Source organism: Arachis ipaensis, chromosome B1, assembly GCF_059453495.1.
Source record: "Arachis ipaensis isolate K30076 ecotype BB chromosome B1, ASM5945349v1, whole genome shotgun sequence".
NCBI classification, from domain to species: domain Eukaryota; kingdom Viridiplantae; phylum Streptophyta; class Magnoliopsida; order Fabales; family Fabaceae; genus Arachis; species Arachis ipaensis.
Window position 1 is genome coordinate 111,355,978 of NC_142436.1, and position 15,071 is coordinate 111,371,048.

At 39.5% G+C, this 15,071-nt stretch overlaps 1 non-coding gene across 1 annotated transcript; it reads left to right on the top strand.

Moving 5' to 3' along the window:
* The first annotated feature begins 8,094 nt into the window (after positions 1 to 8,094).
* On the top strand, positions 8,095 to 8,198 carry LOC148577929 (small nucleolar RNA R71). Its single transcript, XR_015903286.1, has one exon. It is a non-coding gene; the product is annotated as a small nucleolar RNA R71 (small nucleolar RNA).
* Positions 8,199 to 15,071: the final 6,873 nt, after the last annotated feature.

A 15,071-nucleotide genomic window follows, 5' to 3' on the forward strand; every position in this document is an offset into this window, starting at 1 on the left:
AATTGATGCACATAAACTAGTTATGCTACGATTTAGGAAATTGCACGATCGGCAAAATTCCTTCCGGCAAGTGCACCGGTTATCGTCAAGTAAAAACTCACAATAGAGTGAGGTCGAATCCCACAAGGATTGGTTGAGTGAGCAATTCGGATTAGAAGTGTGTTCTAGTTGAGCGGAATCAAGATTGAGATGAGTATTGCGGAATGTAAAATTGGCGGGAAAAGTAAATGACAAGAAATTGAAATGGCGGAATCTTAAATTGCATGAATTAAAGAGCAGAAACTAAATTGCTGAAATTAAAAGGGGATGGGGGTGATTGCATTGAGTAGCAGAATGTAAAGAGAAAGTGGAAATCAGAAATGGGGAATTCATTGGGTTATAGGAGATATTGAGATCTCCGAATCAAAACATGTTTATCTCTTCCTCAACCAATGCGTTCATTGAATTTTGCTTGGCAATCTTATATGATTGGATCCCAATCCCTTGGCTCACCAATTCTCTCTAAAAACAAACAAATTCCCAATCCCTTGGTTTAAATGTTCATAAGAAGAGATGATGCTCGATCACTGATTATACCACACAGTTTCATGAACCACAATTTGGTAGGATTACATGTCACAATATCCATCCAAACCCCAATCCAATTCACTGTGAGAAAGCTTCTCTAGCATGAATCCTCCATTCCTTTCCCAAGGTTCCGAAGGATTCCAAGTATGGGTAGTTTCTTTCCCAAGACAACTACCCAATGGAATTAGATCGAGAAGCTTTCTAACAAAATTCAAGAGAAAAGATTGAAGAAGAAGATAAACTATTATTGATTCATTGAATTACAATAGAGCTCCCTAACCCAATGAAAGGGGGTTTAGTGAGTCATAGCTCTGAATTCAATTACAAAGATATGAAAACTAGCTAAAAGTGAAGGTGCCAAAGTTCCTTCTAAGTTAAATTCTATCCTATTTATACACTTTCTATATTGAGCTTCTGTTGTGCTTCTTGGGCTTTGAGGCCTCTCCTTGCTTTCCTTTTGCCTTGGGTTTATGATCCATAATTTTGATGAGGCTGTTGATCCAAATTCTGTAACATTCATTGAGCCAACTTAGTGATAATCAAATAATGACACATGACTCAATAAATTGAGATTTCAAACTCATCAATCCTTCAGGCCCAATCCCATAAACCATGATATTCAATTGGGTTTCATACCAGAATAAGTTTAAGTTAATGTTTGTGCTCAAATACTAACTTAACCACAATATCTTTGGTCCAGAAACCTTTTCCAAGAGTGGCGTTTAAGTTGCAGTTTAAGCTTAAACTGCAGCTTAAACGCCAGACACTTCCAGTGAGGCCTTTTGTAGAAGCACGTTTAAGCTTTAGTTTAAGGTTAAACTGAAGCTTAAACGTGGAAATGGAAGAAGGCAGCCCTGGAGAGTTATGTAGTCGAACACGTTTAAGCTCCAGTTTGAGGTCAAACTGAAGCTTAAACGTGGATATAGGAAGGGCAGCCCTGGAGGTCGAACACGTTTAACCTCCAGTTTAAGGTCAAACTGGAGGTTAAACGTGGAATTGGAAGGAGGCATCCTGGAGGTCGAACACGTTTAACCTCCAGTTTAAGGTTAAACTGGAGGTTAAACGTGGAAGCTTAGAAAGGTAGCCCTGGAGGTGTCGAACACGTTTAAGCTCCAGTTTGAGGTCAAACTGGAGCTTAAACGTGGAAATGGAGAGAGCAACCCTGGAGGAGAGATCTTGGTCGAACACGTTTAAGCTCCAGTTTGAGGTCAAACTGGAGCTTAAACGTGGAAATGGCTCCCTGGTGCTTTTCCCATTCTGGCGTTTAACCTCCAGTTTGAGGTCAAACTGGAGGTTAAACGTGGAACTCCTTCCTGGGTGGCATTATCATTCTGGCGTTTAACCTCCAGTTTGAGGTCAAACTGGAGGTTAAACTTCAATTCCAGCATTTCTTAGCCTTCATGATTCTGGCGTTTAAGCTCCAGTTTAGGCTTAAACTGGAACTTAAACTCCACATGTGATATTCAAGCTTCCTTTATTGATTTTGTTGCTTCCTTGCCTAGCCTCTTCTTCCCTGAAATCATCCAAACAATTGCATCAAAGTCTTGCAAAATTTCATGAGAAATCTTCCATTCATAGCATTCAAGTAATATAACTAAAACTCATGGATATTGCATCAAAATCATATTGTTTGGATGGTTCATTGCTTTGTTATTCTTTTAACCATTCTTGGTTACTTTAAGCTCAAGAAAGTGCATAAAACCACTAAAACTAACAGAAAAATACTAGTGAAACTAGCCTAAGATGCCTTGGCATCACAACACCAAACTTAATACTTGCTTGTCCCTAAGCAAGTTCTGAGTTATTTGAGAAGACAGTATGAAACAGAAAGCAATTACATTGGCTATATTAGCAAGCATTTGAAGTTCATCAGAAGGGTTTTATGCAGAAAGTTGCAGCATCACTTTTTCATTGCATCCATCAAACACTGCTATGGCCTCTTGTTATTCTTATGTCCTTGTCACTTTTCTCTTCTTTGTTTTTCTTTTCTTTTTCTTAGAGCTTCTTTTGCTCCTTGTTTGCTTAGTGTCATGTGTTGCACAAGCCTTTGGCATTTTCTTTTTCTTATCAGTGCACTACACATATCCACTTTAGGCACTTTAGTTCACATTTCTTCTTGAGACATTGGTGCCCAGCACCTCTTTGTGTAACTAAATGTTTTGTATTTAGGTTGCTCTTGATAATGGACTTTTGGTTGATAATCCCGGGTTAGTTAACCCAAGTTACCAAGTGTTGAAACACTCCTCAGAACCTATTCATCCAAGCATATCCTTAATACATAAACACCACAGGCATTTGTCTCAGAAGTTCAAACCATTGGTACCTAGCTTATTTTCTCAAATTTTTTTTTTGCTTTTTGGTTGCCCTTTTTCAGTGACTTTTTCTTCTTCTTTTTCTTTCTTTTTCATGGCCAAAGACATTTATTCATCAAGATCCATAGACAGTTTTCAATTTCTACACAAAAAATGATAATTCTACACTTTAATTCCAGTGATCTGATTTATACAATCAAGCATGCATACCACCACTTAATTCTACTTGATTTGTCACTAATTTAGCCAAGTTACTTTTGTTCAAACTTTTCTTTTATTTTTGGAAACAGAACAAGCATGGCAAGCACTCGTTTAAGAAGGTGAAGTTATATCCAAACATCTAGGCATTCACTTTATTCAAAGCAATAAACAGACACTCATACTAAAAAAAAACTCCACATAACACTTAAATGACTTATGATGAAAGAAAGCTCATAAAAACAATCCACCAATGATCATTTGATTATTAAGGAACGAGACCACCTCTTATTATTTGCTTGGTTCTTCTTAATTCTTGGGATCCTGCTTCTTCTTGCTTCTTGCCTCTTTTTGACCACTTGTGCTTCCTTTGTCTTTTCTTATGAGCTTTTTCCAGAATCCAGCCTTTTTCATCGTTTCTTCCACTCCTTTTTCAAGGATCATTGCCTTGTTTATTTCTCCTTCTTTCCTCCCTTTGAAATACTCATCAAAAGCTGGGAATGCTGGGTCCATTTTGTGTAGATGTTCCCCTATGTAGTTAAGCTTGATTTGCGAACTGATGTTGTAATCAGCTTGGACTGAGTATCTTGCATTCTGTAAAGTGGTGGCTTCCTTGATTGCCAAGACATTGGCATCTTGGTGTTGGCATATGTGGCTGAAGGATTCCTGTAAGTGTAAATTCTGTTCCCTTTGCAGATCCAAGAATCTTGATTCAAAGTTCCTTTGCATATCCATCATTTTGAGGTGAAAGTCCTCTCGTCTCTCTTGAGACCTCATGTATTGTTGAGACATTCCTTCCATGATTTCCTGCATTCTGCTCATATCCATGGGGTCTCTGGGAATTCTTTGTCTTCTTTCTGGAATTGCTTGCTCTTCTTGCTCTTCTTCTCTGTCTTCTCCTTCCTGTCCTTCTTGTTCTGCTTCTTGCTCGGCTTCCACTTGTTGCCCTTCTTCATTTCTTCTTCTTGTATGTCTTGGAGGAGTTGGGCCAAGAGTCATTCTGTACGCAGTTATGGCCAATCCAGGATATAGCCAATTAGGTCTTTCATCCTCAAGTGGTACTTGGGCATCGATGCATAGTCTAATGATAGTGCTAGGGAAGTGGAGCCAGGATTCAGGGTCACTTTTCTCACTAAACTCTTGTATCTGTTCAGCAATGAGTTTATGAACTTTGATCTCCCCCTCCCACCATAATGCAATGTAGCAAGATGGCTCTTTTAGGGACTATTTCTGAAGAGTTTGCAGTGGGTAGGATGGATCTCCTAACTATTGCATACCACCCTTTAGCTTCAGGTGTTAGGTCTCCCCTTCTCAAGACTCTTGGAGCCCCTCTTGTTTTTCTCACCCATTCAGCTCTGATGGCACAAAGGTCTTCAGCAATAGTTGCATAGTCAGGTTCTCCTATCATCCTTTCTTCATAACTTGCTTGGCTGAAATGTATGTTTTTCAGGCCAAGAGTTTTCATGATTGCTTTGGGACTGAAGTCAACTTCCACCCCTCTCACATAGCTTTTGTATGAGGGTTTCTTGGTTGGATCCTCCCTTACTGCATTTGCATAAAACTCTTTCACCAGATTGATGTTGATTTTATTGATTGGCTTAGTCAGGAGCTCCCACTTCCTCTTTTTGATCTTTTCCCAAACACCTGGGAACTCATCCTTTTCAAGGTCAAAGGGAACCTCAGCTAGTACCGTTTTAGGTCTCATCCATTCGGCTTGAATCTCATGGAAAACTGATCTGTATCTCCATGCATCGAATTCCCTGTTTTCCTCCATTGGTTGCTTGTCTTTTCTTCTTTTGTGGCTAGATGAAGCTGCCATTGGTTCTTTAGTTTTGGTAAGTGACAAGCTAAAGTTGACAAGGTGAAGCAAGAAGTGTTGTTGGAAGTGTGGGGAGGTTATTTTCGGTAAGAGATAGTTTATGCTATGATGAAGGAAATGTGCATGAAGGAGATTTGGTGGTGTTGAACTTGTTCCCCAAGTGGTTCTTTATAGTGCCCGTAAGTGCAAAATGGACGGCTAGGGTGATTTGTGAAGGGTGGCTTGATGGTAAATATATGAGTTAGGGAGAAGGACAAATTGCTTTTCATTTTCTTGGAAGTATTCTGGGTGCATTAGGTTGTACATGTAGCTATCTTTTCTTGCAGAACTTCCTTTTCCCATGTGTTAGTTTCAAAGACTTGTGAATTTTCTTTTTGACCAAGCATCGTACCTCCCTTTGTCTTTTTCCTCCATTTTTGTCTTTTCTTTTGTACCTGCACAAACAAACAAGTTTGCTATCATTTTTCGGTCCATGTGAATTATGAATAGTACTTGCACATGTAAATCAATGATTGTCTTTATGAGCTTATAGCCGTGACTTCTACATGTATGTACACTTATTATTTGGACACCAAACTTAGTGTTTGGTCAAGTCTCCTGATGACATGAAATCCATATTGGTTGTCCTTAATGAATGTGCTTAATTCTAATAAATCATAGTCACCTTGGCTCTTTGATTCTAAACAAATTTACTACCCTAAGTAATTGAAACCAAAGCATTAAAACATGCGAATGGTGTACTTGTCATGAATTTCGAAATCCAGAGGAACTTTGTGCTTTTCATGAACCGTGTTCAAAGAGGAACACCAAACTTAATCCTTGGTTGTGCACTAGAAATTGAATGCATTTTGAATAAAATTTTGGGGTGCCTTCAGGCACACCAAACTTAGAGGCAAATTGCATTTTACATGCAATTTTTAGTGCACTTTTTCAGCAGTTGTCCTGAGGATTCAAGTTCATGCATAAGAAACCATGCTTTATTAGATGCACAACAAAACAAAAAAAATAAGGGTATTAAAACATGTGTTGCCTCCCATGAAGCGCTTCTTTAACGTCACTAGCTTGACGGTTGTCCCTTGTTAGGGTGGATTGTAGTGCTTGACGTCTTCTCCTCTCACTATGAAAACGTCCCCGCTTGATTCATTCATGACCTCTAAATGTTCCATAGAAAGAATTTTCCTGATTGTGAACACTTGAGGGAGCTGGGAAGGAATGGTTTTGAGGCCAGGTGGGATTGGCAGATAATGACTGGATATCACGTTATCTCCCGGAGAAAAACCTTCAGTGGGAATTTTCTTGTTTCTCCACCCTCTTGGCAATCTCCCTATCACTCTTCCCTTTCTCTTGAGGATTTCTTCATTGACCCTTATGTCAGGAGGATCCTTCTGATCTGTTTCCACTGATTTTTGTGGCTTTAACTCTTGCAACTCTTGTTTGCCTTCCAAGGACTGTTTTAGAGTTTCAGCTGCTGGATTACTTTCCTCCAAACACAGATGGCTACTATCGTCCTTAGGCTTTTCAGGTTCTGGTTCAGGCTCAGATGCAGGTTTGAAAACTTTGAAAATGAGCTGTTCATCATGTATTCTCAGAATTAGCTCTCCTTGTTCTACATCTATGAGCGCTCTAGTAGTGGCTAGAAATGGTCTGCCCAGAATGATAGGGTGTAAGTAGCTTTCCTCCATGTCCACAATGACAAAGTCTGTGGGGAAGTAATAATCCCCCACTTTCACCAGCACATTTTCAACTACCCCTTCAGCTTGCTTCTGAGTTTTGTCAGCCAGTTGTATGATTACATCAGTAGATCTCACCTCATTCAGTTGTAGCCTTTTCATAAGAGTTAGAGGCATCACATTTATGCTAGCTCCTAGATCACAGAATCCTCTGTCAATTTTTGTTTCCCCTATGATGCAAGGGATATGAAAACTTCCAGGGTCCGTTTTCTTAGAGAGTGTGTCCTTCTTGATGAGAGCACTGCATTCTTTGTTCATGGTTACCGTTTGTCCTCCCTTCAAAACTCTTTTCTTGCTTAACAATTCCTTTAAATACTTGATGTGTGTAGGCATTTGATGGAGAATCTCAAGAAAGGGAATATTGACATGGAGAGAGTTAAATGTCTCTAGAAACCTTGAATAGGTTTTCCTTTCTTCACCTCCTCCTAACCTCTGAGGAAATGGTGCTTTTGGTTGGTATATTTCCAGCATGCCTTTTTGTAGTTCCTTGGCTTGCTCAGTTCCACTTTCCTGCTTAACTTCTTCCACACCTTCCTTCAAGATTTCTGGCTCCTGCTCTGAGGGCCTGATTCCTTCTTCTTCTGAAACTTCCTTCAATATGGTGATGGCCTTGCATTCTTCCCATCTCACTCTCTTTTGTTCCCCTTTAGGATTCTTTTCTGTGTCACTAGGGAACACTGCAGTTGATTTGACGGCCTGTTGAGATAGCTCTCCTACTTGAGACTCCATCCTCTTGAGTTTTTCACCATGGTTTCTTAAGGTAGCTCTTACATCATCCCTGAAGCTTTTCAATTCGGTTATGTCTTGACTCATGGTTGCCATCATTCCTTCTATCCAGTTCAATTGATCTTGAAATTGTTGGTTCGGATTAGGTTGGGTAGGTTGATTATTTTGGCCATGATATGGTGGTTGAGGGTAAGTGTTTTGTGTGGTTTGGTATGATCTTTGGTTGGAGTTTTGGTATGTGGAATTGTTATGTTGGTTGTGGTTGTAAGGTTTGTGGTTTTGTGGTTGGGTTTGTTGGTTTCCCCACCCAAAGTTTGGGTGGTTTCTCCAGCCTGGGTTGTAAGTGTTGGAATGTGGATCATATGATTGCCTTTGTTGGTTTCCCACATAGTTAGCCTCTTCCCAATCACCTCCTTCAATGCTTACTTCCTCTTGATCTTGTGTGTGTATTGCAGCCACTTGCTTTGTTTCTAATTGCCTGGTAAGCTCTGCTAGTTGCTTGGCAAACACCTTGTTTTGGGCTAGAATTGTATCAACATGGTTCAGCTCCATGACTCCCTTAGTGTTGTGCCTTTCTGATGCATAGTAGTACTCATTCTCAGCCACTGTCTCAATCACTTCAATGGCCTCTTCCACAGTCTTTTTCCTGTTCAATGAACCTCCTGATGAATGGTCTACAGCCTTCCTTGATTCATAAGAGAGTCCATCATAGAAGATATGCAATTGCACCTAATCATGGAACATGTCTGGTGGGCATTTCCTTGTCAAGTCCTTGAATCTCTCCCATGCCTCGTAGAAAGTTTCACCATCTTGTTGTCTAAAAGTCTGAACCTCAGATCGAAGCCTATTGACCTTTTGTGGAGGGTAGAAACGTGCCAGAAACTTGCTTTCCACCTCATCCCATGTTGTTAGACTCCCCCTTGGGAATGATTCCAGCCACTTAGCTGCTTTGTCCCTAAGTGAAAATGGGAACAAAAGCAGTTTATAGGCATCTTCCTGGACTCCATTGGACTTCACAGTGTCACAAATTCTCAGGAATTTTGTGAGATGTTTGTTGGGATCTTCATTAGCACTTCCACCAAATGAACAATGATTCTCCACAAGTGATATTAGTTGTGGTTTGAACTCAAAATTGTTGGCCTGAATTGGTGGTTTCTGGATGCTGCTACCACAATTCCCAGAGGTTGGGTTTATGTATGAACTAAGAACCCTCCTCTCAGGAATGGCATTGTTTCCATCAGCTCTCTCATGGTTGTGAACTTCTCTATCCATGTTGAGATCTAAAGCTTCCTCAAAATTGTCCTCAGATTCTCCTTCAGATTCCTCTTCTCCCACTACTCTCTTCCCTCTTGCTTCCCTTCTCAGTCTATGAAGGGTCCTCTCTGGTTCGGTATATGGAGGAGTTGATGTCTCTCCTCTCCTACCTGTCATACAAGAACACAGCAAGGCACAAACAAGTGAAATACTCTTGGTTAATGGAAGAGTATGGTTAGAGCAATTGAGGAATTAATTCAAACAGTTAGTGAGTCAGTGAGTTAGTTGCTTGAATTTAAAGGCATAAAGAAAGAAAGCATGTAACCGAGTGCAAAAATTAAAATTCAACAAGTAACTTGAACAGAATTAACAAAGCAAGAGAAATTGCTCAATCTAGTTAACTTCCAATTTGAGAATTGTCAATCGAAAACCAATCCCCGGCAACGGCGCCATAAACTTGATGCACATAAACTAGTTATGCTACGATTTAGGAAATTGCACGATCGGCAAAATTCCTTCCGGCAAGTGCACCGGTTATCATCAAGTAAAAACTCACAATAGAGTGAGGTCGAATCCCACAAGGATTGGTTGAGTGAGCAATTCGGATTAGAAGTGTGTTCTAGTTGAGCGGAATCAAGATTGAGATGAGTATTGCGGAATGTAAAATTGGCGGGAAAAGTAAATGACAAGAAATTGAAATGGCGGAATCTTAAATTGCATGAATTAAAGAGCAGAAACTAAATTGCTGAAATTAAAAGGGGATGGGGGTGATTGCATTGAGTAGCAGAATGTAAAGAGAAAGTGGAAATCAGAAATGGGGAATTCATTGGGTTATAGGAGATATTGAGATCTCCGAATCAAAACATGTTTATCTCTTCCTCAACCAATGCGTTCATTGAATTTTGCTTGGCAATCTTATATGATTGGATCCCAATCCCTTGGCTCACCAATTCTCTCTAAAAACAAACAAATTCCCAATCCCTTGGTTTAAATGTTCATAAGAAGAGATGATGCTCGATCACTGATTATACCACACAGTTTCATGAACCACAATTTGGTAGGATTACATGTCACAATATCCATCCAAACCCCAATCCAATTCACTGTGAGAAAGCTTCTCTAGCATGAATCCTCCATTCCTTTCCCAAGGTTCCGAAGGATTCCAAGTATGGGTAGTTTCTTTCCCAAGACAACTACCCAATGGAATTAGATCGAGAAGCTTTCTAACAAAATTCAAGAGAAAAGATTGAAGAAGAAGATAAACTATTATTGATTCATTGAATTACAATAGAGCTCCCTAACCCAATGAAAGGGGGTTTAGTGAGTCATAGCTCTGAATTCAATTACAAAGATATGAAAACTAGCTAAAAGTGAAGGTGCCAAAGTTCCTTCTAACTTAAATTCTATCCTATTTATACACTTTCTATATTGAGCTTCTGTTGTGCTTCTTGGGCTTTGAGGCCTCTCCTTGCTTTCCTTTTGCCTTGGGTTTATGATCCATAATTTTGATGAGGCTGTTGATCCAAATTCTGTAACATTCATTGAGCCAACTTAGTGATAATCAAATAATGACACATGACTCAATAAATTGAGATTTCAAACTCATCAATCCTTCAGGCCCAATCCCATAAACCATGATATTCAATTGGGTTTCATACCAGAATAAGTTTAAGTTAATGTTTGTGCTCAAATACTAACTTAACCACAATATCTTTGGTCCAGAAACCTTTTCCAAGAGTGGCGTTTAAGTTGCAGTTTAAGCTTAAACTGCAGCTTAAACGCCAGACACTTCCAGTGAGGCCTTTTGTAGAAGCACGTTTAAGCTTTAGTTTAAGGTTAAACTGAAGCTTAAACGTGGAAATGGAAGAAGGCAGCCCTGGAGAGTTATGTAGTCGAACACGTTTAAGCTCCAGTTTGAGGTCAAACTGAAGCTTAAACGTGGATATAGGAAGGGCAGCCCTGGAGGTCGAACACGTTTAACCTCCAGTTTAAGGTCAAACTGGAGGTTAAACGTGGAATTGGAAGGAGGCATCCTGGAGGTCGAACACGTTTAACCTCCAGTTTAAGGTTAAACTGGAGGTTAAACGTGGAAGCTTAGAAAGGTAGCCCTGGAGGTGTCGAACACGTTTAAGCTCCAGTTTGAGGTCAAACTGGAGCTTAAACGTGGAAATGGAGAGAGCAACCCTGGAGGAGAGATCTTGGTCGAACACGTTTAAGCTCCAGTTTGAGGTCAAACTGGAGCTTAAACGTGGAAATGGCTCCCTGGTGCTTTTCCCATTCTGGCGTTTAACCTCCAGTTTGAGGTCAAACTGGAGGTTAAACGTGGAACTCCTTCCTGGGTGGCATTATCATTCTGGCGTTTAACCTCCAGTTTGAGGTCAAACTGGAGGTTAAACTTCAATTCCAGCATTTCTTAGCCTTCATGATTCTGGCGTTTAAGCTCCAGTTTAGGCTTAAACTGGAACTTAAACTCCACATGTGATATTCAAGCTTCCTTTATTGATTTTGTTGCTTCCTTGCCTAGCCTCTTCTTCCCTGAAATCATCCAAACAATTGCATCAAAGTCTTGCAAAATTTCATGAGAAATCTTCCATTCATAGCATTCAAGTAATATAACTAAAACTCATGGATATTGCATCAAAATCATATTGTTTGGATGGTTCATTGCTTTGTTATTCTTTTAACCATTCTTGGTTACTTTAAGCTCAAGAAAGTGCATAAAACCACTAAAACTAACAGAAAAATACTAGTGAAACTAGCCTAAGATGCCTTGGCATCAGTAATCACACATGCATACAAAGAAAATAGAAGACAATCATGCAAATTAAAGTGCTAGAAATAAGTAAGAGGAGAAAGGAACTTTACCACCTTGTATTTTATCTTCATTATTGTTGTCATTTTCCTCCTATTCTTCCCCTTCCCACACCAAACTTAGAATGATTGCTTATCCTCAAGCAACAAGCGAAACAGTGGTGATGGGGTTTATGATGGATCATGAATGTCTTAAAATAAAGTGTGAGTATGCATGTGTTTCAGCAAGCAAGATTACGGATCACAATAAAAGCACAAGAAGTAAAACAGAGACAATGTGATTGCATTAATAAGTGGTGTTGGCATGGTACTTTGCATGAAAGTTAAGTGGCAACACCAAACTTAGTGTGACACTTTCATTTTAGAATGATGCAAATAACCAGTGAAAATTAAGAATCATTTTGTTGCATGGCAACACCAAACTTATAATGCAATCATATGCCAAATTTTTGAAAGTAAACTAGGCAAAGAAAGAAAATGTTACCTACCGTTGGGTTGCCTCCCAACAAGCGCTCTTTTAATGTCATTAGCTTGACATGTTGTTCATGACTTTCTTCCTCTTCCTCCAGTTTGTTAAGAGGAATGACCTCAAGAGGAAAGAGGAGCCAGTTAATGCCCCTTGTTTTGAGTGCCTCTCCCCAGCAAGCTTTCTTTTGTTGTTAGCTTGTGTAAACTTGCTTGTTGGGGTAGGGGTGGGATGGCTTTTGGTTGACCTTTTCTTCTTCATGGATATTGTCCTTCTTTTCTTGGTCACCATCCTCTTTTTAGTGCTCATGTTGATTGCCTTCACCACCTTGATTTCAGGATTTAGGTATTGTATGATGGTTGGAGCATCCTCTTCATCAAGATCTTCTTGAATTGGTGGTTCAATGAACTCACCCTCTATGCAACTCTCTGTTTCACTGGAGTGTGGGTTCCCTTGATTGACTTCCTCCCTTATTCTTGACCTTTGAATGAACTCCTCTGTTTCTGGAGAGAGTGAAGTGGTCTCCCTTTGTGATCTCAGCTCTTCAATGAATTGTTCTTCAAAATAGAGTTGTGCATTCTGCCTCAATTTTTCTTCATGGTCCCTTTATGCTCTTTTCTCCTCTTCATTTGTCTTTATTATTTCTTCAAGGAGGAGTTCTATCCTAGCGAGTATCTCTTCTTCCCTACTTTTTTTGAGTTCTTCCATGATGAGTTCCATCCTAGTAAGTCTATCTAAAGGAGGTTAGGTAGGTTGTAATGGTTAGTCGGGGTTGACTTGTGAATGGAATGGGTTGTTTTGTGATTGTGTGTTCTGAAAGTGGTATGACTCTTGTGGGTAGTGTATTGAGTTTTGTGGATGGTGAAATAAATTGTATGGATTTGGGATAGACTTTTGTGCTGAGGCATACTCAAATGATGAAGAATTTAGGCATGTAAAACTTGGAGGTGAGGTTGGATAATTGAGAGGTGGTGGCTCTTGATGAATGGGGTATGAATGAGTGAAATCTCTTTGATTTTGATCTTCCCAGCCACAACTTAAGTAGTGATCAATTTCACCAAAATATGGACCATTTTGTGGCTGGGAAAAGTACCCCATTTCATGTTCTTGATACTTCCACCCACCACGAGCATAGTAAAGTGAATCATTCTGTGGTGGTGGAGAGTTTCCCATGAAGTTTGATTGACTAAAATATGATGGATGCTCCTTTCTTTCCTGCAGAAAGCTTTGTCTCAAACAATAATTACCAAAAGAAATTGGAATCTCCATTGTCACAGATGAGGAAATTCCCAGTGAGGCAATATCACAAATAGTTAGTTAGCAAAAGAAAATAAAGAAACAAAAGAAAACAAAGACAAAAGAAAAGTGTCTAATCTAGTAAATCAATCAACCGGTAGTTTGTTAATCACGATTAATCCCCGGCAACGGCGCCATAAACTTGATGCCCACGGAAACTTGTCTCTCAACAAATCTCCCTTCGGCAAGTATACCAAATTGTCGTCAAGTAATAACTCACAAAAGAGTGAGGTCGAATCCCACAGAGATTAACGGATTAAGCAATCAATGGTTAATTGATTATGCTAGTTAGACGGTTTAGATTTGGATGATGAGCAGCAGGAATTGTAAATTGACAGAAAAGAAAGGAAAAGCAATAAAGTGTAGAAAATTAAAATGACAAGAAAATTAAATGTAAGAACTAAAAATAAAATGAACATTGGGATCAAGAGATATTGCAATCCTCTGGATCATGTTCATTCTCATCTCTTCCTCAATCAATGCATTCATTGATCTCCTTGGTAATCTTAAGTGATCGAATTACAATTCCTTGTAATTCAATCTCTTAAATCTTGATCAATAGCCAATTCCTTGGTCAATTGCTCATGAGAAGAGATGAAGTATGGTCACTGATTATACCACATGCATTCCCAAATCAAGTGTTGGTAGAATTATAGTCACCATATCCTTCCAACCCCAATTTGGTCCAACAGGAGAAAGCATTTCTAGCATGATCTCTTCATTCCTCTTCCAAGGTTCAGAAGAGATCCAAGTATGAATAGCTTCTTTTCCAAGATAACTACCCAATTGGATGAAGATTGAAAGCTTTCTAGTAAAATCAAGAGAAAAGAAAGAAGAAGAAGAATGAGAACTACAATTGATCCATTGAATCACAATAGAGCTCTCTAACCCAATGAAAAGAGTTAGTTGGTCATTGCTCTACAAAAAAATAGAAAAGAAAGAAAATACAGAAAAGTAAAGATGAAGATTAAAACTAAAATTGAAACTTCAAACTTCATAAATGAAAAGTACAAAGAAATGAAAGAAAAGGAAAAGTGTGCGAGGGGAGGGAGTCCGAAGACCCCTCTTCAATTCCCCCTATTCCCGAATGTCTGTTGAATGTAAAAGCTAAGGCCCTTATATAGGCTCTCCTAAATTACAAAATGAAATTAAAAGCAATTTACAATTAAATAAAAATTCCTATTCTAGATGCTTCTTGTGGCCTTGATTGGTTGACACTTGTGGGCTTGCTTCCTTGAGGTTGGGTGGTCCTTGAAAGAGAATCAAGTTGAGGTCCAGGTGCTAATGTCAGTGCTAACTATAGCCACACTAACGCTACAAGTGTGGTGTTTGTGCTGAAGTTAGTGTGGCTAACGTCACACTTGCTACCCAGTTGGTGTTTTTGGGGCTTAAACGATGCCTTTGGTTTGTACTCCAATTTCATGTCCACTATAGAGTATTATATATCGTTGGAAATCTCTGAATGTCAGCTTTCTAACGCAACTGGAATCACCTCAATTGGACCTTTGTAACTCAAGTTATGCTCCTTTGAAGGGGACAGAGTTGTTGGCATAGTGGCTGGCGTTATTGGCAAACGTGAGTGCCAACAACGTCCGCGATCAGGGGTTGAAAATTGCCCGTTTCTGAAGCTCAAATTAATGTCCACCCCATACTATTATATATTGTTATAAAGCCCTGGATGTCTACTTTCCAACGCCTTTGGAAGCGCATCATTTGGAGCTCTACAACGCGAGTTATACTTCTTGGAAGGTGAAGAGGTCAGCTGGCCTTACTACAGGTTGATACCATTTTCATCTTTGCACTTTTGGGGCAGGTTTTCTCCCTCAAATTTAGTGTCCACCATGTAGTGCCATATATGCTTGGAAAGCTCTGGAATCCTACTTTCCAATGCC